The sequence below is a fragment of the Triturus cristatus genome, chromosome 4_1 (genome assembly GCF_964204655.1).
Source record: "Triturus cristatus chromosome 4_1, aTriCri1.1, whole genome shotgun sequence".
Classification (NCBI taxonomy): domain Eukaryota; kingdom Metazoa; phylum Chordata; class Amphibia; order Caudata; family Salamandridae; genus Triturus; species Triturus cristatus.
In genome coordinates, this window is record NC_140585.1 from 790,298,051 (window position 1) to 790,323,697 (window position 25,647).

Consider the following 25,647-nt stretch of genomic DNA (forward strand, 5'->3'; position numbering starts at 1 on the left):
TGCAAAATCTAGGAATGATCAGCTGTTTCCTGTAAGCAGAGCGTAACAGTGTGGTTGGATGGTACTACTGGAATTTGGACTGAAAAAAGTGAGGCCCCTATCCATGCAGAGCACGAAGAGCGAAGCAAAGGGTTTTGAATGAGATTTTTTGCGTGACATGCTGCCAATATAAGTTTTTCAAGCTCCTCGGATACTGATTTCAATTTAGGAAAGTCCAGCATTAAACGGGCAGCAGAATTTTGAAAGGTTTGGAAGTTTTCTAAGCACCTCTACTTGATGTTAAGGAACAAAGTATTGAGGTAGCCCAGTCTAGAGGAGATGAAGCAAAAATAACAGTTTTCCGCACTGACTCCAGAATAAAAGGAAATATTTTCTTAGGGGATCAAGTAAATTTAAAACAGGAGTAAACTGTGTGGTGGACAAGAGTGTAAAATGCAAAGTGCTTATTAAACATCACTCCCAAATTCTTGGCTGCCTTCGTAGGGGCCGTAGGCAAGCCAAGGGCAGATGGCCACCAGTTGTGCATGCAGATTGAAGAATGGCAACCAAAGAATAGATTCTCGGTTTTATCAGTGTTAAGTTTTAATGAGTTCTCCTTCAACCACTAACTGATTGCCGTCATGCAGTTGTTAAACTTTGAGCCACAGAGATAGTATCATCATTAACCATAAAAATAACATGGGTATCATCAGCATAGGATAATACCTTAATACTGAAAGATTGAAAAAGCTTGGCCAAATTAGTGACATACAGATTGAATAAAGTGGAGCTAAGTGAAGAGCCCTGAGGCACCCTGCAGGGTAGTAAAAAAGACCTTGAAGTGAAGTGTCTGCCTTTACCTTCTGAGTTCTATTAGAAAGGAAAGAGCTAATTAGATTCAGAGCTCTACTTCAGATTCCCATCTGAATGAGATGCGATCTGAGAAGAGAGGGGGGCACAGTATCGAAAGCTGCTGATAAGTCTAACATAAAAAGCACAGTGGTGTTTCCGGTGTCCACAATAGTTCTGATGTTATCAACCACTGCCACTAATACAGATTCAGTACTGTGCCATCTTCTAAATCTCATTGGGGACTGCTCTAAGAGAATATATTGGTCCACAATCTCCACAAATTCCTCATTCAGTTGTTTTTCTAAAACATTAGCTGGAAAAGGCAAAAGCTAAACAAGGCGATAGTTCTTTAGATCTTTCATATTCAAATTGGGCTTTTTCAGAAGAAGAATTATTTTTGCCTCCTTCCATGCTTTTGGGAAGCAACCAGAAGTAATTATAACCTTAAGAAGAGATGTGGCTGGTAAGCTACGGCCTCCGAGATAGTATGTGGAATTCTCAGAGGACAGGGGTCTAAAGCGGATCGGGACTTAATTTTTAGCATAAGAGTCTTCACTTGAAAAATAGAGAGCAGAGGGAAGGAAGACAACAGGATGACATTGTTTGACTCACAGGGAAACATAGCACCTGAACTAGCTGGGGATTCCAGGTAAGGTGATGAAAAAGGAAGCACAGGAACTGAACTAGCTGAGAATCCAGGAAAAGAGGGGAGAGAGAAAGAGTGGGATTATTTCCACTGTCCACCCCAAAGTTAGTGTAGGAGACATCTGTTTGTGTACTCCCCGACAATTCGAGATCTCAGAAAGAATATTACTTATTTTACTGCAAAAGAAAATTGCTAATTCATCGCATAAAGATTGTGGTAATTCTGTGTCTACTGGTAGTTTTGAATCAGGAATACATTGACAACTTTAAACAATTCTTTTGTGGGATCTTTGAGCATTAATAATATTAGATGTACACAATTTGGATTTTTCCACAAAAATAGCCCTGTTCGTACTCATAAATTAAAGACTTGTAGGTAATTTTTTTCAGAGGGTCATACGCTAAGCGCCATTTGCATTTTTGCCTACGACACCTCTGCCTCAATGAATTGAGGTTATCAGAAAACCAGGGGAATGAAGGTTTCTCCCGTGCTGTATAAAAGTTTTGAGAAGTACTGCCATATATCAACAGTCCCCGAGTCAGTTATGATATTGAACAGCAGCCACCTCAGGAGCCGAATGAGTTACAAACCCAGTGGAGCTTAGAACATCGTTGATAGTGTCCACATCCATCTGTTTCCAGTCCCTAAGCTTGACCTTCACCGAAGGGGAAATACCTATATTTTCCAATCTAGGCATATTGACTGTAAATCCAATAATGTTATGAGCAGACCAAAGTACATGGAGCACTATCTCAACTTTAAGTGAGGCATTATTGGTAAAAATCCCATCCAGAATATGCGCCTCTGAAAGAGTAGGCAGGTTTGCAAGGCGAGAGGAACCAAAGCTGGACATACTGTCAATGAGAGATCTAGAATGCAAGCAAGACTGCTGTTCGAGGTGGAAGTTGATAGTAAAATGTTATTTCTGGACAAAAGCATGCTTAAGGAGGAGGCAAAGTTCACTCTAGAACCTGGGAGCAATAACTGAGTAAGCCAGAAAGTGAAAGTATTGCAGACTTCCAACTCGTACAAAATAGCCTCAGAAGGTGAAGAAGAGAAATGAGAGATAGTGCATAGGTAAATACTGTGAAAAGGAACAGCCAGACCACCTCACGATACAATACCCATAAGGCATTGCATCAGCAATATCAGATTCGGAATCAGCGCATACCTGGGTCTCCATTACAAAAAGGCATTTTGGATTATGTGACTGAATGAATTCCAAGAATTCTGCTTTATTCTTAATAAGCAAGAGCACATTCAGGAAGTAGCATGGTAGCTAGTTAGTGATAGACGTAACTGGTATTTCATTTATAGCTTGCTCCCAGGACATCCCTGTTCATATCAATATACTTGCTGTACTACACTTCCTTCCTGCTGGATCTTTCCAGAGTACCAATGTGGACATGGTTGGTGTTGGACCTGGCAGCCTTGGTGCGGTTTTACCCCAACTTTTTGCCTTCTACCCCCTTGTTTTTGCTGACTTCGCTTTTGCTGGCTTAGTACTCTGTACACTTAACTACTATTAACCAGTGCTAAAGTGCTGTGTTCTGTCCTTGAAACATGGTAGCATTCGCTTATACCTAATTGGCATATTTAATTTACATGTCAGTCCCTGGTAAAGTGGTACCACATTTATCCAGGGCATATAAATTAAATGCTACTACTGGGCCTGCACCACATACTAAAGAAACCTTTTAAACATGTCCCAGGCCTGACATTGCAGCCTGTGTGTGCAGTTTAAACTGAAAATTCGACCTGGCAAAATAATCTTTTTGTCAGGCCTTTCTTTTGAATGCATATGCATCACCCATAGGGCAAGCCCTAAACAGCCCATAGGGCAGGGTGCAGTGTATTGAAAAAGTTGGACATGTACTTTTAAGTTTTACATGAAGTGGTAGTGAAAAACATTTAAATTCATTTTTCAACACTGCAAGGCCTATCTCTCCGATAGGATAACATTTGGTTTCCCTATCATAATTAATAAATAATGATAACTTTCAATTAGGAGCAAGCAGATAGGTAGATCAGGTGTGGTGTCTAAAGAATTGTAAATAAAAGCCCTCTTTAATAGTAAAGTCAGATTCTCTGTCACAATCCTGAAAATGCCATTTTTATAAAGTTAGCATTTTCTTGTCCTAGCCATTTGGTGTCTGTAGCCTATCCCTGGGTTGATGGCAGCTGTTCTTGTGGAGTGCTCTCAGACAGTGGGACAAAGGGAAGATAGGAGTTGGCAGGATGGGTAACTCTGGCTTAACAAGGTGTAGGATCTGTCACCTACCACACTTGCACATCACAAAGGCCCTGCCAGAACAAACCCTTCAAACACCCCAGGTCCAGGGCAGGGAGGAAGAGGATGCCTGACACCTTGGGGGGTGGGGGGGGTGGGGGGTTGAAACCTCCGGAACTTCTCCTACTTCTCCAAAGTGGGCACCAGGTATAAATAATGGACTCCCAGACCCAACTCTTAAGACCGCATCTGGACCAGTGGAAGACTATGGAAGACTGTGGAAGACTCAGAAGAAAAACTGCTGCTTTTTTGCATGAAGAACTGTGTTGTAATCCTGTACTTGGTACGTTCCTTCTCCCCCCTCCTCTTCCCCTCCCAGTGGTTCCTGCCTTCCCTGCCACCAACATTCCACTTCACCCTTCATGGTTATGCTGGATCCTGTGGTGGTGTAAAGACCATTAAAGAAGAGTTACCTCCTTACCTGCGTTGGTCATTATTATAACACTGGCGACGATTCGCTGTGTGGGGACGGCTCACCACCACCCCCATTTTCTTCTTCAAATCCAGCTTTCCTGTGGTTGGCGGATAGGAGTACTTCGCTGTCCAGTACCGGTGGTGGCTCTGCTGTGGCAAATTCAAGTAAGACTGTGCCTGGTTGCTTTATTATGCTGCTGCCTGCCTTGGGTTGTTGAGAGGAGCGCTTTTTCCACTTTCGTTTCAACTTCGAGCGCTTCAAATGGACTACTGACATTCTGCCTGCATGTGGCCTCTCAGCGTTGCCTCTGCCGAGGTAGCGGGGTATTCCGGTTCCTACCGCGGTTTCCCTGCTCTGCCTGTGGTACGAGGGTGATTGCTTTCAGCGTTATTTAATTCTCCGCCTCGTTTCATTGAGTGTGCTTCAGTGTCCTTGGCATATTCCCTGCCTGTGACCCTCAGCGCTGCCTCTGCGACGGATATCAGCTTTCTCTGTCTCAGCGCTGTGTTGGCTGGGTACTGCCGTCTGAGGTGCTGTTGCGAAGACGCCTTCTTCTGTGGTGTCCCCAGGGTGGCGTGTGCAGTCATTCTTGCTTGGGAGACAGCAGTCTGGGGCAGCCCCGGTAATAATTCCTCAAGTCTGCAGCCACTTCTTCAACATTTCTGACACGATCGTGGCGGGAGCCGGGCATTCCATCTCGCACGCTCGTAGCTGTTCAGTCAGAATTGACACTTCACAGCTGAGGCGAGGGAGTGCGCTTCTGATTTCATCCACCAGGTGGCAGTGTGTCTTCATATTACAGTCCGGTTGTGGGAGATTTAAGGAAAACAGCTATTTCTTAACCTCTGGGGCTCCAGTGTAATTTGCCATACATCCATGTGGAATAACTCAGTCGTGATTTATTTTCTTCTATTTCGCTGATAGGCACAGCAATTGGAGTTTTTCTGCCTGTCATTTCACGCTGACGGGCACAGCTGCACATAGTTGTGTCACTGATGGGCACAGTTATCATCACTGTTATCGCGCTTGTCTGCTCACGCTGACAAGCACAGCTTCCTATTGATTATCATTGCTCAGTCACACGTTCAAGTGAGCCTTCATGCGTGGTGATCTTCGCCACAGTATTGATGTGTATTTTGGGTGATATTCATTGTTTTTATGACTGGCCGGAACTTCGCTAATTTGCTGTACTGCTCCATCCCACATTGAAATGTACATGGGGTTTTGCATTGGGTGGGGTGTAAAACAATTGTGAGTATATTGTTTTGCTCTCCTCATACATACCTAGTTTTCATTGTCTTGTATTGCTGTATTTTACCTCCTTCCTCACAGTTATTGTCAAACTATGGCAGCTGCTAATATGTCGCAGCCCCTACCTTTCCTTAACGAGGCAGGAGAACCGGTTCTACCTTGGAAACAATGGTTTGGGTTACTGGAGTCCTATCTGATTTCTATAGGGGGGGAGAAATTTTCCCATTTACGTAAGTTACACACCCTGTTACACAATTTGGGCATTGAGGGACGTAAAGTCTATGATGATATTTCAACTAATGCAGAAGGTGGAAGTGATAGTGATGAAGATGAAAATGTGTATATGGTGGCAGTAAACAAACTACAAAAACATTTCAGTAAGAAAATAAATGTAGTGTTAGAGAGACACAAGTTCTTTTCAAGAACACAGGGTAAGAGTGAGAAAGTTAAGCCATTCATCGCAGTTTTAAAGGGTTTGGCGAACACATCTGAGTTTGAGTCCCTTCAGGATTCACTAATTAGTGACCAGTTGGTCAGGTGTACCAACAATCATAAGAACACTTCCGCTTCTTTCTGTGGGGTATTCCTTTCATAGTGAAGACGGGCCACAAACCGCTGATGTTTGCTTTCACCACCAAAGGAGCCAACAAAACCACCCCCAGAATTGCTAGATGGATTTTGGGACTGGAAGGCTACAATTTTTGTGTGAAATACATGCCAGGTCATCAAAACACGGTTGCTGACTTTTTGTCACGGTCTCCATTAGAGGGAGAGAGTGCTCCTGTTAGTTGTGAATGTGATGATGTGATACTGTAACTTACCTGCTTGAACAAGGAAGAATGGAATGAAGGTATGCAAACTGATGCGGAAATGTGTTCGATCAAAGAGTTCATCAAGAATGGTTGGCCTGAAAACAAGAATGACATTCCTACCAATTTAGGTAAATTCTGGGATGTCAGAGTAGAACTTAATATACAAGGAAATGTGATTTGCACAGGGGAGAAAGTTATTCCACCAGAGAACTTGAGAGAGAAGATTGTGGGACTGGCACACGTAGGACACTTAGGGCGGAGTCTAACCAAGAACAAAATCAGACTGGAGTATTGGTGGCCAGGTATGGACGCCATGACGGAACAAGTGGTGAGAAATTGTGTAGACTGTAGCCGTAGTGACAAAACTCACCAGACCCGCAAGCCCCCTCTTTCTCCCGTCGAAGTGCCTGATCGTCCATGGTCAAAGTTAGCTTTGGACATCATTGGTCCTCTCAACTTAAAAACATTGAAGGAACGCTTCATCTTGGTGCTGGTGGACTATCACTCACGGTGGTTGGTCTACAAATGCGTCCATCAAATCGACACAAGAGTCCTCATACAATTCTTAGAAAATGTGTTCTTTGAGGAGGGGTTACCTGACACCCTCATAACAGACAACGGAGTACAGTTCACTTCGGACAATATGAAAGAGTTTCTGAATCACAGAGGCATCACTCACCACAAATCTGCATTGTATTGTCCCCGTGCTAATGGTTTAAAGGAAAGGATCAACCGGTTGTTCAAAGAGTGTTTGCAGAGGGCAGAAGTAATGGGGACACCAGCTAATTCAGCGTTAGTGGAAATGGTATGGGCCTATCGCACTTCTCCAAATAGTGTCACTGGGGTTTCCCCATTCACCTCTCTCAAAGGAAGGATCCCGAAGACGAAACTTACTCCACCTGTAGGGTCAAGAAAGGACACTTGTGTGGTAAACAGAGGTGAAATCTCAAGAAAAGTGGAAGAACACCAAGCTAAATACAAAGTCAGATACGACCAGACAAAACATGTAAAAGAACAAATGTTCAAAGAGGGAGATTGGGTCCGGGTGGATTTACCTAAAGCACGCAGGAAAGAAGCGTCAAGGTTTTCGGATCCGTGCAAAATATCTAGTGTAGGAAAGAATGTAGTCCATCTCGACAATGGCCAAACATGGAGCATGGACAGAATCATTCCTCATGGACAAGGGGGTGTCTTCGACAACGGTAGTAACCCAGAGACAGAGTCTCAAACTCTCAGTCCCAGAAGATCTCTGAGAACAAGGAGCTCACCTATCTGGACCAGAGACTACTGTGTTAAGTGAGAGATAACGTAAAATGTTCCTCCTTGTCCTCTCTCAAGCCTTGATGTTCATCAGCTTACTTTGTTATTGCAGTGACCTTGTCGCTGCCTGTTTACACAGCCTTCTCCTGGTAGGCTCCTTGTCCTCCCCCTCTTCCTCCCTCCGTCTTCGCCCCTCTTCTCCCCTGGCTCTCCTTCTCTCTTTCTCTCTCTCTCTCTCTCTCTCTCTCATTCTCTTTCGCCCTATGCAGGGAGGTGTGTTGTAATCCTGTACTTGGTACGTTCCTTCTCCCCCCTCCTCTTCCCCTCCCAGTGGTTCCTGCCTTCCCTGTCACCAACATTCCACTTCACCCTTCATGGTTATGCTGGATCCTGTGGTGGTGTAAAGACCATTAAAGGAGAGTTACCTCCTTACCTGCGTTGGTCATTATTATAACAAACTGCCACTTTGCTGTCCTGCTATGCTGCCCTGCTGCCTTGCTGCCCTGCAGCCCTGTTGCCTGAGTAAGAATGACGGTCTCTGCATCTTTAACCCAGGACCACCAGAGCAATTCCAAGGACTAGTTGGCTGGCCTCTTGATCGGACCCTCTGGGATAAAACAGGCTGCAACATCCTTGAACCCATCACTTCAACTATGCCATTTATGAGTCGTGCCATCTTATGTGGTGCCACCCCAGTGCTGGACCGTTGGAGCACTGCCCAGCCCAGCTGCAGAACCCAGCTGCAGAACCAACGCAGGGCAACACATCACTTCCCAAAACTCCACGTTGGAACTGCAGGGCACTGCATCACCTCCCAAGACATTGCATATGAACCACTGTGTGATGGAAATCCACACAAGGACCGCATATCGCCCATCACAGCTCCCTGGAACTGTCGCTGCAAGATGAATCTCCACATAAGGGCCTCACATCGCCCTGCTGCGCAACACGTGCTTGACCTGGGACTCCACATCGCTTTGCAACCAGGATTTAAGGTACCGTGTTTTGCAGGCCTAACTGGGTTACTGTGGCCAGACCACGCTCCATCGTGGTCGGCCTGAATTTGTGACTTTGTCCCGGTCTAGTGCAGGTAGATAACCATTGGAGCTTTGTGCTTTTTGGCGCTATTTTATTAAAATCTTTAAAGTTGCATATCTCCAGTTCTACTGATTGGAGTTTTGTTTTTTTAGCGTCAAATAATTTATAAAATGTTACTATATTTTTCTAAATTGGTGTTTGATGTTTCTTGTGTTGTGCTTTCACTTCATTACTGAAGTGCTGCATAAATACTTTACACATTGCCTCTAAGTTAAGCCTGACTGGTTTTATGGCAAGCTACAAGAGGGTTGAGCACAGGTTAATTAGGGGTATGCCTGTGTTTCACCCTGATAGGGCTTGTGTTGCTGCTTGAGTACCGTACCCCTCCCCCCAATCAGTAACCCATTTGCCAACAGTTGGCATCTCACAGTGAAACCGTTCTTGGCATTTGTGCCAAGTACTGAGATGCATTACCAAAGGAGGCAAAGGATGGCATGGCAATTCTTTGCCACTGCCTATTTCCTTCAATAACAACCATGTGGAATTTCAGCCACCTGCCACCAAGAACAGAATTTCCGCAACAGACACCACTGGCATTCCATCAGTATGCTAGCTGTTTGCAATGCCAGGGCCACGTCACTGATGTTTATGCTGCCTTTTACTGGGTACACACAAACCAGCTTCATCTTTCCCCAGTTGGCTACTGTACATCAGCTGGTTCACGGTGGATATGGTAACATGTGAATGCTAGGTCACTATGCCTACCTCATGATGGAACTGAATGTGTATCAGAGGGTTTTTATAATTAAAGATATTCACACTTAACATTCCCCCTTCACAACAGGCCTCTAATGGTGCACTGATTAAATGCATGTAAGGAATGTCTGGCTCACTGTCATAGTGCAACAAATAGCTTAATGTCACATATCTCTGTTGCAAGTGAGAACGTGCTTGGTCTATCTGTCCAATTTTTACCCCTCTGCCAACATCTAAATACATATACACAAGTCATAGTTGAGTGCACTTTTGGTATCCTCAAGTTACACTTCAAATGCCTGTCATATGTGGAGAGTGGTATTGAATGATCCTGTGCTCTCCTGAAGTTGTGTGCAAGAATATAGTAACATGTTAAGTATTTCACCAACATCACCTTGCAACAACAGGACTTACACAGACCTTAATATTGCACTACGGACCCATCCTTGTGTGTGGGGTGGGCTACAGCTCAGAAGTCAGGGTCTACAGGTGCACGAGCAACTAGTGATCTCATAATTCACCTGAGTTTCTAGTGTGGTTAATGCATCACAGTGGTTGGACAGTGTTGAGCCAATACTGAAAGTGAACTATGCCCTTGTCCATACTTCTGCTGCTATATCATTTTCATGTAACAACTAAACTTGCACTTGAGAATCCACTGTACACATGCACACATATCGCTCATTTAGCTACAAACACATCTCATCTTTCGCCTACCACAGACATTCTGTCAAACTTTTTCTCTTCCCTCAAATCTTTACACCCAACTGGCTATGTGCACACTTTCTACCTACCACACAAATCTACACATATTTTATGTTTACACTTTTCATATAAACATTTTTGCCGATGTGCGATTCAACAGAAAAGTAGTGTGTGTTATCAGTTGCATGTTAGAATATCAAGTACAAAAATATAATTCTATAACAAATAGCATTGTCAGAGCATCAACAACCAAAATATCCAAATATCCTGAACGTAAGTATAAAAGAGTAAGTGTATATTTGCTCTTCTGCGCTCCACATCTAAGGTGGGGAAGCATACTGTCTCACACAGCAAGACATATAATATATCTTTAAGGCACACATGAAATACAAACACACATAGATAGGATTCAAAACCATACTGTGAAAAGGAGCATACGATTATATACAATTCTTTTTGTAAAATACAATCAGTACCACAAATCCATAAGATCCAAAAATATTGAGAAGGGAATCTTGGAGTGTCTTTTCCCAATTTTTCTTTATTTGTAGTCATGAGGGACATGCATACTTCAGCCCAGCCAACGCGTTTCATCCAACATGGACTTCCTCAGGGCTGTAACAACAATGTAATAAATCTTTTTTTGTTTTCCTCTATGTACAAAAGATTTTTTGTAAGTAACCTAAAACTTATAAAACCAGACAGACATACAGAAACATGTCACAAATACTCCTAATCAGACATATTGTCAAATATCACCTCTTCATGTGTGACCCCCTGCCTATATACATTCTAACCCAAATATCCCAATGTCAACAATCATTGGAGATGCAGACATATCTATTTCATTAAATGGGCAGAACTAGCATCAGACGACAATATTTTACAATGAATTAACAGAGAAACATATCTCTGCTTAAACCAATTCTTTATCTCTTGTCAGTCTTGCTCCTCTCATTTCATCCACGGACCACAAGATTATATTAATAAACAAGCTACATCTACGAGGGAAGTGAGTAGTACAAAATCTAAACCAATATATACCATGCAAAAAATCAATGTATACCATGAGAAGTGGCCATATAAAAGACAAAGAATCACAGTCAGACAGAACCTGGTAGGTGTCTATATTCATATAGATTGGTTTATTAATAAATAACATTCAGGTATTATACAGAGATAATGTTCTCCAATATCAAGAGCCTTAGAATACCAAGCAAGAATGGAACTCACTTAGGTAAATCTTTAAAGGGAACTGGCGTGTATAACCTTTTCCGCAATACTATTATGCGCTGGGATTCCGCACAGCGTCCAAGTTTTCATGTGTTAAAAGGATGATTGCCTTCTTATCCGATCTATAATCAAAGAAGATCAAGTGACAAGAATTATTTAGTATTCTTTAAACAAAAAAGATCATGTGAGAAATAATTTTATATTGGTATGGGTCAGAGTGGTAGAGATCAAAGAAAAAGTTATCTTAAATCTAACTATCTAAGCAAAATCCTAAAGGTTCACAAATACTAATCTATTATCCTCAAATATCGGGAAGTGCTAGAAAGGTAAACTGCTTCAAAATATGCACAGACAGGTCAAAAGCATAACCGCCACTCAATAAGAGCCCTTTAGGTGCACCCAGCTCACCTGCCATGTTCTACGTTCGAATCCAAATGCTGTTTAGTTATACGTGTAAACCTATCCTGTTTCGGAACCCAAATTTAAGTCCATTCTCAGCCAATAGGCAATCGTTGTACAAAATTCACACCAGAGCCTGTTTTCCGCCTAATAATCCACCACGTCCCCTCATCAGAGGTGTGTCGACCAATGAGCATGGTTGTTACAAAGCTGTATCTTTCAAAAAGGATTGTCCCCTCTCTGGTCTGTATTAAAATCGAGCCAATCAGAACACTCTACCACTTCGTTCTCATTGAAAATTTTAGAGCCAATCGGTATAGTTGCTGAGATGCTTAGTCAATTCACGCGACCGCTTCCTCTCTGGTCAGTGTCCGAATCAAGCCAATCAGAAAGCTGAGAATTGTGACTTTGTTGACTTAGAGATTGATCCATTCAAATTTGCAAGAAGATTAAAACTGAAAAGCTTTTTGCTGTAAATGACAAAATGCATTATGGAGCACATGCTGATAGAACTGGGGTCTCTAGTTGGCAGAGGTAGGTACCTGTGTCCAAATAGGGACCCTTGATTCTAGTCAGGGTAAGGGGATACACACTTTAGATAACCCTTGCTCACCCCCTTGGTAGCTTGGCACATGCAGGCAGGCTTATCCCAAAGGCAAAATGTAAAGTATTTGTACCAACACTCACAGTAACACAGTGAAAACACCACAAATGAACCCCACACCAGTTTAGAAAAATAAAATATCTTCATCTAAACTAAACAAGACCAAAACAACAAAAATCCAACATACAGAAACTCAGTAGAATGTCTTTAAAAAGGGTTGTTGCATAAATAAACTTGTAGATGATAAATGCAACACTTGTCAAAGTACCTGGGATGCGTAATGCAAAACAAACAAAAGGGTCGCAGAGAAGATGATGTGTCGATTCTTCCTGCGCTCCGGTTACGATGTGACAAGATGGAGCCTCGATGCATTGCGACGATCCGGTGTGATGCGACAAAATGGCGACTTTACTGCGATGCGACAACGTGGAGGCGATGCGTGCACGCCGGACAGCTGTGCGGCGAACTTGGTGATTTTCTGAGCCACGAAAGGCCCTGGCACACACTTCCCCGGTGATGCGATGACACCCTCGGCAACTGTAACACGCTCCTCCGGTAATGCGACGGTGAACAGTGGCAGTGGCGACATGCTTCCTCGATGATGCGACAGCGGCTGCTGCGGCGGCATCATGCTTCTCTCTTCTTGCGTCGCGCTTCTAGCTCCCAACAGCAAAAAGGCCCCACACACAGTTACAGGCCCTCCTGGCAGTCTGGAACACCCAGCAAGGAAGTCAGGGGTGAAGTCCTTTTGTGCCTGGGACTTCAGAAACAGAAGGCCAGCTCTTCTCTGGCTCTTGGAGACTTTTCTTTAGATGGACACAGCACAGAGCAAAGTCCTTCTTCAAGCAGGGGACACAGCACACAACAACGTCCCTTGGTCTTCTCCTCAGTAGAAACATCTAACTGCAGGCCAACCCCAGACACACAGCAAGGGCAGAACTTCTCCTCAGTCTCTTCAGCTGATCTTCTTTAGCAAGGATTCCTCTTGATCACGAAGTAGTCTAACTTTCAGGGGGTTCAGCTCTCATATTTATACCCCAAAAGTCTTTGTTCTCTATGTGTGAGGGGTCCTGACCCATTCCAAACCAGTTCTGGGTGCACTCTGCCAGTGCCCAACTTCTTCCTATGTTAGTGTGAGCCAGGGACATCAGACGCACCACAGAGGGCGGAGCCAGCATTGTGAAAGGCAGGCACAGGCCTATTCAGGCCCAGGTGCTACTCCTCCCACCACTCTAAATGCAGACCGGCCTATTCAGCTGACTCACCCAGACTCCTGGAGCCACCCCAGCCCCTGACACTCTCAAGCCAGACAGTCAATCCACAAACAGGCAGAGGCACACAGAAAGGTTGAACAAGAAAATAACCACTTTCTAAAAGTGCTATTTTCAAACACAGAATTTAAAAACCATCCTTCCCAAAAGATGTGTTATTAAATTCTGAGTTCAGGGATACCATACTCTAATTTCTTATCTTACTCCTATAGGAAGATATGCTTGTAAAACTGTTACACAGCATTCCCCATTCTGTCCTTTGGGCAAGATAGCCTTTCAATAGTGAAAAACGAAATTGGCAGTATTTCACTATCAGGACATGTTACCCACATTAGTACATGTCCTACCTTTCACATACACTGCACCCTGCCCAGGGGAGTACCTTGGGCCTACCATAGGAGTGTCCTAGGTGTAAGAAAAGGGAAGGGTAAGGCCTGGCAAGTGGGTACACTGGCCAGGTCAACATGGCAGTTAACAAACTGCTCACAGGCACTGCAGTGGCAGGCCTGAGATCTCTTTTCAGGGCTACGTATGTGGGTGGCACAATCAGTGCCTCAAGCTCACTAGTAACATTTGAATTACCAGCCCTGGCACACTTAGTGCACTGTACTAGGGACCTATTGGTAAAACAAATATGTCAATCATGGATAACCAATCACTAAAACAATGTACACAGAGAGCATAATCACTTTAGCACTGATCAGCAGTGGTAAAGTGCCCAGAGTTCTATAGCTAACAATCACATGTCAGGAAAAACAAAGGAGGAAGAAGCAAAAAGGTTAGGGATAACCCTGCAAAAAGGGCCATGTCCAACACAGTCAAATAAAAAGATCTGAATTAACAATTTCTGATGTCCATGATATACATTTGTTACTGTCATTATATAATGAAACTGATGTTGGAATTAATTAATTACCAGCCGTTCTGGATGTGAAATGAAATAGATATGTCTGCATCTCCAATGATTGTTCACATTGGGACATTTGGCTTAGAATGTATATAGTCAGGGGGTCACACAAGAAGAGGTGATATTTGACAATATGTCTGTTTAGGAGTATATGTCACAAGTTTCTATATGTTTATCTGGTTTTATAAGTTTTAGGTTACTTATAAAAAATCTTTTGTACATAGAGTAAAACTAAAAAAGATTTATTACATTGTTTTTACAGCCCTGAGGAAGTCCATGTTGGACGAAACGCGTTGGCTGGGATGATGTATGCATGTCACTCATGACTACAAATAAAGAAATATTGGGAAAAGACACTCAATGACTCCCTGCTCAATATTTTTGGATCTTATGGATTTGTGATACTGATTGTAGTTCACAAAAAGAATTGTATATAATTGTATGCTCCTTTTCAACGTATGGTTTTGAATTGGTGTATTATTGTGACTTCTATGCAGTGGGGTCACAAAACGTTTGAGCATAATATAGGAAGACGCAAGCTGAGAATTAAGATACCTGGGCAGCCTTCATTGGCCTACACTGCTGTTAGTACAACTTTACATATAGATAGGACAAAACATTGGCATATAAAGATAGCTGTTGTTTGAATTGAGCTAATGAACATGAGATAAGAGTGTAATGTGCCTGGTAGTTCCATGGAAGCTTGCTGTCTGGACGGACCCTGTGACATTCATGACTGGTCAATGCTGCCTGCAGGTGGCTGTGGAGATGTGTCAGTTCATATAGCAGCTACAGAAATTAGTAACGAGAGACATCAGAATCATGGCGGTTTGACGAAGAATAGTTGTGATAGGTGTGTAAACGTGATGATGCAGACAAATGCAGGATGTAGCATATTCCTTACACACGTGCAACTTAATAGTTCGCAAACATTTGTTGGAAATGACAAAGGGGGGTTAATAAAATGCTTAGTACATTGTAGTTAATGGGTTAGAGCCACATAATTACCTCAACAATGAATGACAGCAGGCGGAACTGCTGCTCCAGGATGTCCCCAGTTGTGGCCCAATGGGTGCGGTGTAATGTGTATTAGGGGATTATGAGTTCACTACAGCTGTGAAGAGACAAACATGCAGCGGTGCAGATTTACTAACAAAAGCGATGCAAAGCAGTGCAAAATGTACATTTCCAACACAAAAGTTATGTGCAGGAAAGATGCCTGAAAGTAACACAAAGCAGTGCTCTCTGCTGTTTAGCATCACTTTGCATCAAGGGCGTGTTCCAGCTGTGATATTCCCAGGTGACCACCCTTGGTCTTTGATGCAAACCCCTATCTACTAACAATAGTAAACATGGCTGTTCACCAACAAATAATGTCTCTTTGAAGCAGGCATTAACAAGGAGAAATGGTTATATTTCTCCAAACCTTTCTGACTTTGCATGTGTACTGCATAGTACAGCACACATCCAAAGTAGGAAACGTTTTAACGTTTGTCTAGACATCATGCAGACAACTTTGCACTGTGGTGCAAAGGTGTGTGTGTGTGGTGCGAAGAGAGCAGAAGGAGTGCCATATCTTTATGAGGTGCTTATCCTCTTACTCCATCTCACGCAACTCAACTTTGGTTGATGCGCTACGTTGCATGATATATTAATAAATCTACCGCAGAGTATTGAAATATCACAATGCTAACAATGTTTCTATGTGGTAACTTGTCAGTATAACAGAGTCTTTGAAAATGCTTGGTCATGTTTTCTGTGACAGATGCTAAGACAAGAGAAAACATTTGAGGCACATATTCATGTGACATGAGACAATGGTAAGTATGGTGACAAAATACATATCTATGATTGCCTAAATGGGGACATGAGTGTTTTGTGCGGATAATACGAAACATATATTTCTCTGGATGTGGCCATCTGCATTAACAACAACTGTCCCAAACTCAACACAGACTAGACAGAAGTACTCATCTTCAGGACAGGCAAGGACACCCTATGGAACAACGAATGGTGGCCACCTGAACTGGGCCCTACCCCCAAACCCACCGAACTCTCCAACAACCTATGCATCATCCTCGACAGCCAGTTATCCATAAAGAAGCACGTCAGTGCTGTCTCCTCCACTTGCTTCCTCACCCTGCGAATGCTCAGGAAGGTTTTCACTTGGCTCCCACCCAACAACAGGCGAACTCTCACACAAGCTCTTGTCACCAGCAGACTATACTAAGGCAACTCCCTCTATGTAGGAATTACCTCCCAATTCATGAAGAAACTCAAGACCATCCAGAACACAATAGCCAGACTCATCCTCGACCTCCCCAGACAGACGCACATCACCCCTCACCTCAGAAAACTCCATTGGCTACCAGTCGCAAAGAGATGCCAGTTCAATCTGCTCACCCACGCTTACAAGGCACTACCTCAACAAAAAGATCCATCTTCCTGTCAGCCACCCAACGCATCCGCCTAGCAAACAGTGGAGGCAGCCCCTTCTCCCACCTAGTGCCTAAGACCTGGAACACCCTCCCCCTTCACCTCAGAGCCTCACCATCACTCCAACAGTCAGGAAGGACCTCAAGACCTGGATGTTCAGCCAATAAGTACAGGCAGCATGATCCAGCAGAAGGACCCCACAGTGCTTCAAAACCCTCAGGGGTGAAGCAGCAGTGCTCTACAAATTCTGATTGATTGAATTTTGTTTTAATTGTTTAGATTCTGATTCACAAAGGTAAATTACACTTTGGAGTATTTACAATTTTGATTAAGTTTAGTACTTTTGGCTAGTCACAAAAATTAAACAGTAGTAAACCCAGCACCACACATGTTCAACCTCTGGTACTGCAGCAGCTTCCCCTGGAAAATAATGGATGTAGAGAATTAAAATGAAATCCCACAGAAAATAATGTTTACCTTAAAGTATTTTAAAAGTATAAATAAATATAATTTGATGTTAAAATTTAAATTTTTTCCCATCCAACTGTTTTCAAAGGCCAGTTTACACGGCAGTGGAGGTGGTGGTAGATGGAGTAGAGGGCGGCAATATAGGGCATGCAAAGGAGAAAATTACATAATGGGTGTCTACATATTTGAGGCCTAGTCAGTGCAAACATCCTTATGTGAAAAGGATATTATCTTGGTAAATAAAGGCAGCCTAGTTATATTTAAAGTATACAAAACAGTGATTGATGGAATGCTTGAATTAAACTCTGCCACTGGTAATCACCCGGGCCGCATCCCAATCCATCATTATTTCGCACACCATGCCACCTCAGTTTGGACTCAGCTATATGCAAATTAGTGTTGACCCTGCCCCAATAGGAACAATCCAGCCCGAACTGCCAAGCCAGGCCCTCCCTGAGCCGGAACACAAGCAACCCAAGATCGGTTTTGCCCTAGTTCTGGGCTCATTAGCCGGATACAGCTTGGTTCCGTGGCAAAGTGTGATTGTTGATTCTGTATTTTGAATGAACTTTTTTAGAGAGCATGATTACCAAAAATGTGCCCTGGCTCTAGAGGAAAGACAGCAATAGGCACACAGGGGGAAGAATAGATGGAAGTTAGAGATCAGATGTGATCAAGGGCAAAACAGTTCCATTGTAATGATTTGTGATTTTAAGTAAAAAAACAAGCATTGGCATAGCCAATAGGTCTCGCCTTTGGGACCTTATAAGTGTTTAGCCAGGCAACAGTTGCATAACTAAATACTTATAAGGGCCCAAAAGCGAGACCTATTGGCTATGCCAATGATTGTTTAATTATGCCCAGGCCATTGAGAGAGGGCTGTGTGCAGGCGTTTCCAACCAGAATTATTTGGGAATGTGAGCATAGGCAGGCAGCTCTAGCAAGAGTCACTGTGAAACAAAAGAAAGTTCGTTTGCACAAGGTATTTGTTTGGAAACTTATGCCATGCAACCAAAGAAAGTTTGTTTACACACGGCATTTGTTGAACAAGCAGGAAGTGGGATAAGGGAGGGGGGTAGGCGGAGAGAGGCACGCAGGCTGACAAATGGTGTGCACTTTCGCGGCCGCTTTGATGTTCTCAGTGGCCGCGCAGCTCACTGAAAACATCAAAGCGGCCGCGAAAGTGTTCACGCAAGCTGACAAATGGTGCGCGCGCCCGGCGCACAGGCACTGTAGTTGGAGGCCTGAAAAGCCACTAGTCTGCACTTCCAAATCCCTCTTACTAAAACTCTCGCCAGAGCAGCGCTAAAGCGCTGGCTCAGGCAAGACCTAAAAAAAGAATGTGTCCTTGTGTAATGCAACTGGTGCTCACGTAAAGTGCTCTGATACCTTCGGGTCAAGTTTGCCCTATATAAAACTCTGGGGGGGGAACAAATTGACCAAGCACTGGAACCCCCTGACACAGATCAATTTAATTTATAATACAGACGCATTGAGATGGGCACAAATCCACACCACCTTCAGACACTCCACATACTTACCTATTCAAGCAGTACAACCAGACAGCACATATCACCAGAGGACGCAGAGCTTCAACATCACTGAGTTTCAGTTTTATGAAGCAGGCTAACATTAACACAGCTGTAAATGTTACTGACCAACAAGAGCCCATTATATCAGAGGTGCTGCAAAGTACAGGCATAGTGTTCTCTTGAACGCTATACTTAAATTTAATGTATAATGCAGAAAAAAAGGCTTTTGCTTAACGTGACAAACTCTTAAACCATTGTAACTTTAACACGCATAATGTAAACATTCTTTTACAGCAGAATGTGTGTAAGCAGGCATTTGCTTCCATTGCCTTTTTCCTCCAGCGAAGCGGGTTACACAAATCAGTACATAAAGTGAAGTCTCTAAGTACATGTTGTGACTTACGCACTATCCTAAAATATCAGCCATGGTGTTGTAAGTCTATTACTAGTACATCTTGCCCCTCCCACGATATGCAGAATCAATTTAGAAGTTTCAGCGTAAAGCAAATTAGTTTTTTTTAAAGTACCTCTTTTCTTTGTTGAAAGCTGCAATGAATCTCCCAACTTGCGCTTTCTTTAGGTCCCTTTGCTAGAATGAAGATGCCAGTAAAAGTGGATTTCCATGGCATGCTGCCTTTGTTTTGCCTCCTGTGCACACCGGTTGGCTGGCAGGCTACACAAGGCTGATTGATCTGTGTTTACACATGACCCTCTGAGGAGAAAATGGGGGGTTAATTACACTCCCGCCAAAGAGGCAGCTGGCTGCTAACAGAGACCGTGCTCCTCGTGTTTCTCCAGTGACGGCTGTTCTTTGACGGAAAAATACAAAAGCTTCTTTTCACAATTTTTTAAGTATGAAAATGCGCATGAATAATTCAAAGGTATCCCATGTTTATATTCCCTTTAAGATATCCGTGACGTTTTAGAATTCTGTCACCGCTGACCAGGAAGTGCAAAGGTCAAAAGAAAGAGGGCGCAGGTAACCTTACATTGGGAGACACCATTAACTTTGACACACTCAGTCCTTCTGTTGTTCGCCTGACACCGCTTACCTTTTTTGGTGTTTTCCATCTTCTATATGCGTTCGATAGCTGTTTGGCCAAAGCATGTACAGCTAACCTTCGAACAACGTCATTAATACCTAGCCCCTGAAAAAGCAAAAATAGCTATGAACAGCAAATCTTCGACCTGTGTGAGTTTATTACATCCAGAAAAAAAATATGTAGATAAAAGCAAGGTTAAATAATAAAATACCAATGTTCTCCTCAGTATTTTCTCTATTTCTCTTAGTGTGCCCTCTCCTAACATATATCTGAGAGCTATGCTGTGTACAACAGCAAAGAGGAAATGACTTCAAGTTGTCATATTTTCGGTTTGGGAAATTCACCTACTGATGTTTCAGTAGATTCTGGAACTAGTCGTTTTGATTTTAACCCTATTAACACAGGGCAACAAGTACCAGAATGCAAAGATAAACAAGCGGCCGTGCAGCCATGAAAGTGATCGTGATCAAACATCAAAGCGGCCGCGAAAGTGAAAGTAATTGCGGTCAAGCGCGCGCGCCCGCACACATGCACTGTAGCCCTAGGCTGGCCAGGTAGCACTTTTTGGAGCCCTCTCAAAAGTCTCGCCAGATCAGCGCATACGCTGGGTCAGGCGAGACCTAATAACCATTTGTAACTGCCATTTTATTTGCAACCACGTTTATGGATTGACTAACTTCGAAAGTGTATTTCAACTAATTACCACAAGGTAGCAGCATATATTCATATATAAAATATGTCAGTCGGATCCGAAGCATTATCATTCACATTGTGTCTGTGTGTTTTTTAATACATAGTGGGAACTTAGCCCATTGGTATTGAAGCGTTTTAGATGAGGACTATATTTTTCTTTTAATATGAAAGGCAGAAGTTAAACATCTTTTTAGGTATGGAAAAGTCACTGCTATGCCAAGAATTTCAGGCTGTTAAATTGTGGGCAGGATTGAAACCAGATTTGCATTTGAAAGATCAGCAGCTCTAGTCCTTAAGCAACATCTCTTACCTGTGAGTTAAACTTTCTCCCCTTAACTTAAAGTGTATTTATTTATTTTAGTTGATATTTCTATTTAGGTAGTGGCTATTTACCTGCCCTTTCGCTAGATAGTAGAGATTCTGCACTGTTCGGCCAGCAGCCATGCAAAAAGCAGGAAACGTTCACTATTTGCATGGCATCTGGCTAAATAGTAAATATTCTGCACTTCTATATTTACCTAGTCACTGGATAAATAGCAAAGGTTTTGTACTATTTGGCCAGTAGTCAATCAAACCTGGCAAAAGCAGATGTATGATTGAGCCAGAAGCCTTATAAATAAACCTAATTATTTGTGTGGCTGCTGCTTAAATATACTTTTATGTTATTTGACCAGTAGCCTAGAAAGTAGCAAAGGAATTTTACTATTTACCTGGCAGCTGGGTAAATAGCAGCAATGATGTATTGCAGCGGCTCCAAAACTTTTGACTCCTGAGGACCCCCACAGAATCACAACTGGAAGCCGGGGACCCCCAAACAATTTGTACAATTTAAATTTTAAAACATTAAAACAGTAATTCGCAAAAAATACACATACAAGTACACACCAAGCAAATACTTGCATCACTAAAGCTTTTAATATTTTATATTGAAAAATATGCAAAAATCTAAAATTTTAATGGGAAGTTTGGTGCTGCATCTCGGCGACTAACCTTTCTATGTTTGGTTTTATTTTCGAAAGTTGAATACTTAGGTTATATTCTACATTTACCAAGCGATTTCTGTACCTATTTTTTAGGTACATAAGATTTGAGAAAGCTTTTTCACATAAATATGTGGTGGGGCTGTTTACTTGCTCCAACATCAAAGCACCTAACAATCCACACAATCATACTAAAACATACGCATCAAATAGGCAAGGGTGTTTTCACTGCTGTTGCAGACTGTGCTGCACCCGTTACGTGAGAGAGGCAGCTTCACTGATAATTCCTAAGCTTTACTTGTCCTGTGACTGTAGGAAGTTTGTACTGATATACTGTTATAAAGGTTTTCTGTCACAGAGTGAAGCTTCCACTGCTGTTACCATGCTGCACCTATTCTGCAAAGGAGCGAAGCTTGCACTCATGCCCTTGCCATATCCGTTCTATGAGGAATGGAAGCCTGCAATGGTGATGCTGAGCTGTGCCTGTTATGTGAGGGGCGGTGTGGTATACTTCTATGAACCTGGGAAACTTGTCAACTGATGCACCTTGTGTAGCTGCTCTGCGAGAGAGGAACGCTTGCACTGCTAATACTACTATGTGTTTGTTCTGTGAGTGATACTTGCACTGTTGATGATGTGCTGTACCTATTCTTTGAGGGAGAGAAGCTTGCCCTGAAACTACCCCTCATGTTTCAGAAGCATTAATCACACCCACTATTGTGTACCTGTCCATTGGTGCCATATGCCTGCATCTGGTTGTGGGTTCTAACCATTATCGTGAGCATCCACTTGATACCCCGTCTTATTTGAACATTTGCAGGAAGGGCTGCACCCTTCCTCAGAGAAACATTTTAGACATTCCTGTGGATTTTAGATTGTGGAAGGGCCAGGAAACGGTAACAGTTTGCATACAACACTGTATGTTTTTGCCTCTCTACCCCCAAGTGAGGTCCGCTGCTGGGCTTGGGCTATTAAAAGCCCTGCTCTCACTGCCCACACTGGACCTGGTTTGCAGATATTGGGTATAGGTTTCTGCTATCCTGTTTTGCTTGGCCTCTCTGGTATTTCTGCACCTGCCTTAGACACTGCACTGCTGCCTCTGGTTGACCCCTTTGCCAAATCCTGCCCTCCCCTAACTTTCTTCATGTCGTTCTATCCCTCCATAACCTTGCCCAATACCAGTCCCTTGCTTCCTCACTTTACCATTCTCTTCCCAGTACTGCCACACACATACCTCACTAGAGTTCTTTATGATTAGTAATCCTAATAACTTATTTTCAGAAGAGCTCCATGCCACACTCTTGCAGTTTCAAAGCACTGGAAATAACAGATGTAACTACTTCTCAATATATCAGTTCTCCACTTACCATTCTCTGGAGGGTGGCAGGTAAAGGCTTCTGTCCGATAATTTAAGCTCACAATTTCAAGGTCACACCAAATGTCAGAGGAAAGACAACGCAGTATTTCGTCTGTCTCTTCCGGTTTCTGATACTCTGGCCTGCTCCTTCGTGCCGCATTCCAGTCACCTGCTTTTCTTCTATCCTCCTATGCTTCTATGACCTGCACCTCGAGATCTATGGGTGTTTTTTTCATTTCTTTTGCCAACTTTTTACCTCTCTACCACTAGCATTAACCCTGCTGCCCAACATTGCACTTTCATTGTGCTGATACACTGCTGACATAAACACTCTCATTCCTGTCCAGCCCAGCGCTGTCCTATGTGATCAAAGTCGGCTCCGTCCTTCATGGCCGCCCATAAATTCCACTGGCCATTTTCTTCTGTTGTTCACGACTGCCCAATTACAAACTGCCCTGAACCCAATGTACTTTCAGCTCACCCCATCTTTTCCACCACCATATTCTGTTCCCCAGGTTCGCCAAGTAAACCCTACTTGCATTTTGTTTTTGCCAATTACCAATAATATGGCACCCTTAACATAACGTCTAGTATTTAGTGTCTTATTACACCTGGAAGCCGCTCGATGTCAGGTCACCTCTGCCACCCTCAGCAGCTGAGAAGTGACAGGCGTGGGCTCTCTAAAAGCACTGCTTTCCTAGCTTTCCTTTTGAGACACTAGTGAAGAAAAAGCTCGGTAAAAAAACACACACACTCACACATATGAAAATGTCACACATAGGCAATCTAAAACATTGGCAGCTATGTTACATTAGGCGCTGATGACATAAAAAGGAAACACGTTATGTGTGCACTTTTACTGTAAAAGGGTACACTCATAAAACACTTACATGCAGTTTCAGAGGGAGAAGAGCCCTCCTGCCGATTCAAAGTCTTCGAATGCTCTTCAGCCTCGACTCAAGAGGCACAGCTGTACCCTGCTTTCAGGGAAAAAGGGGACATATGATAGCAAATTGCCCTGGGGCTGGCCGCGAACACAAGAGGAAACAAACGCACTGCCGTGCGAGCGCGACGTCGGGTGACTAGCAGAATCAAATAATAAAATAATGCCAATCACCCTTCAGCTCGCACTTAAAGCTGAATGGTGATTGGCCAGATTGTATTGTGGTTTTGCATTCACATCTAGCTGTGCGGGCGCATGGGTGTTTTGTCTTTTACTACGACGTCAGGCACTCAAGTCCTGCGGACCCCCTGGGAATGTATCACGGACCTCTGGGGGTCCGTGGACCACAGTTTGGGAAACGCTGCTTTAGATCTTTCATATTCAAATTGGGCTTTTTCAGCAGAAGAATTATTTTTGCCTCCTTCCATGCTTTTGGGAAGCAACCAGAAGTAATTATAACCTTAAGAAGAGATGTGGCTGGTAAGCTACGGCCTCCGAGATAGAATGTGGAATTCTCAGAGGACAGGGGTCTAAAGCGAATCGGGACTTAATTTTTAGCATAAGAGTCTTAACTTGAAAAACAGAGAGCAGAGGGAAGGAAGACAACAGGATGACATTGTTTGACTCACAGGGAAACATAGCACCTGAACTAGCTGGGGATTCCAGGTAAGGTGATGAAAAAGGAAGCACAGGAACTGAACTAGCTGAGAATCCAGGAATAGAGGGGAGAGAGAAAGAGTGGGATTATTTCCACTGTCCACCCCAAAGTTAGTGTACGAGACATCTGTTTGTGTACTCCCCGACAATTCGAGATCTCAGAAAGAATATTACTAATTTTACTGCAAAAGAAAATTGCTAATTCATCACATAAAGATTGTGGTAATTCTGTGTCTACTGGTATTTTTGAATCAGGAATACATTGACAACTTTAAACAATTCTTTTGTGGGATTTTTGAGCATTAATAATATTAGATGTACACAATTTGGATATTTCCACAAAAATAGCCCTGTTCGTACTCATAAATTAAAGACTTGTAGGTAATTTTTTTCAGAGGGTCATACGCTAAGCGCCATTTGCATTTTTGCCTACGACACCTCTGCCTCAATGAATTGAGGTTATCAGAAAACCAGGGGAATGAAGGTTTCTCCCGTGCTGTATAAAAGTTTTGAGAAGTACTGCCATATATCAACAGTCCCCGAGTCAGTTATGATATTGAACAGCAGCCACCTCAGGAGCCGAATGAGTTACAAACCCAGTGGAGCTTAGAACATCGTTGATAGTGTCCACATCCATCTGTTTCCAGTCCCTAAGCTTGACCTTCACCGAAGGGGAAATACCTATATTTTCCAATCTAGGCATATTGACTGTAAATCCAATAATGTTATGAGCAGACCAAAGTACATGGAGCACTATCTCAACTTTAAGTGAGGCATTATTGGTAAAAATCCCATCCAGAATATGCGCCTCTGAAAGAGTAGGCAGGTTTGCAAGGCGAGAGGAACCAAAGCTGGACATACTGTCAATGAGAGATCTAGAATGCAAGCAAGACTGCTGTTCGAGGTGGAAGTTGATAGTAAAATGTTATTTCTGGACAAAAGCATGCTTAAGGAGGAGGCAAAGTTCACTCTAGAACCTGGGAGCAATAACTGAGTAAGCCAGAAAGTGAAAGTATTGCAGACTTCCAACTCGTACAAAATAGCCTCAGAAGGTGAAGAAGAGAAATGAGAGATAGTGCATAGGTAAATACTGTGAAAAGGAACAGCCAGACCACCTCAC

The 25,647-nt window shown here is 43.0% G+C and overlaps 1 long non-coding RNA gene across 4 annotated transcripts in view; it reads right to left on the reverse strand.

Moving 5' to 3' along the window:
* Nucleotides 1-10,522: 10,522 nt before the first annotated feature.
* Nucleotides 10,523-25,647, reverse strand: part of LOC146855537 (uncharacterized) — a 174,939-nt gene continuing 159,814 nt past the window's right edge. For all 4 annotated transcript variants that reach the window (XR_014981341.1, XR_014981338.1, XR_014981339.1 and 1 more), the window contains 5 exons: nt 23,818-23,904; nt 19,907-20,002; nt 15,427-15,532; nt 11,238-11,359; nt 10,523-10,619 (listed from right to left, as the gene is read on the reverse strand). This is a non-coding gene — a long non-coding RNA (uncharacterized LOC146855537). The remainder of the gene's footprint in view (nt 10,620-11,237; nt 11,360-15,426; nt 15,533-19,906; nt 20,003-23,817; nt 23,905-25,647) is intronic.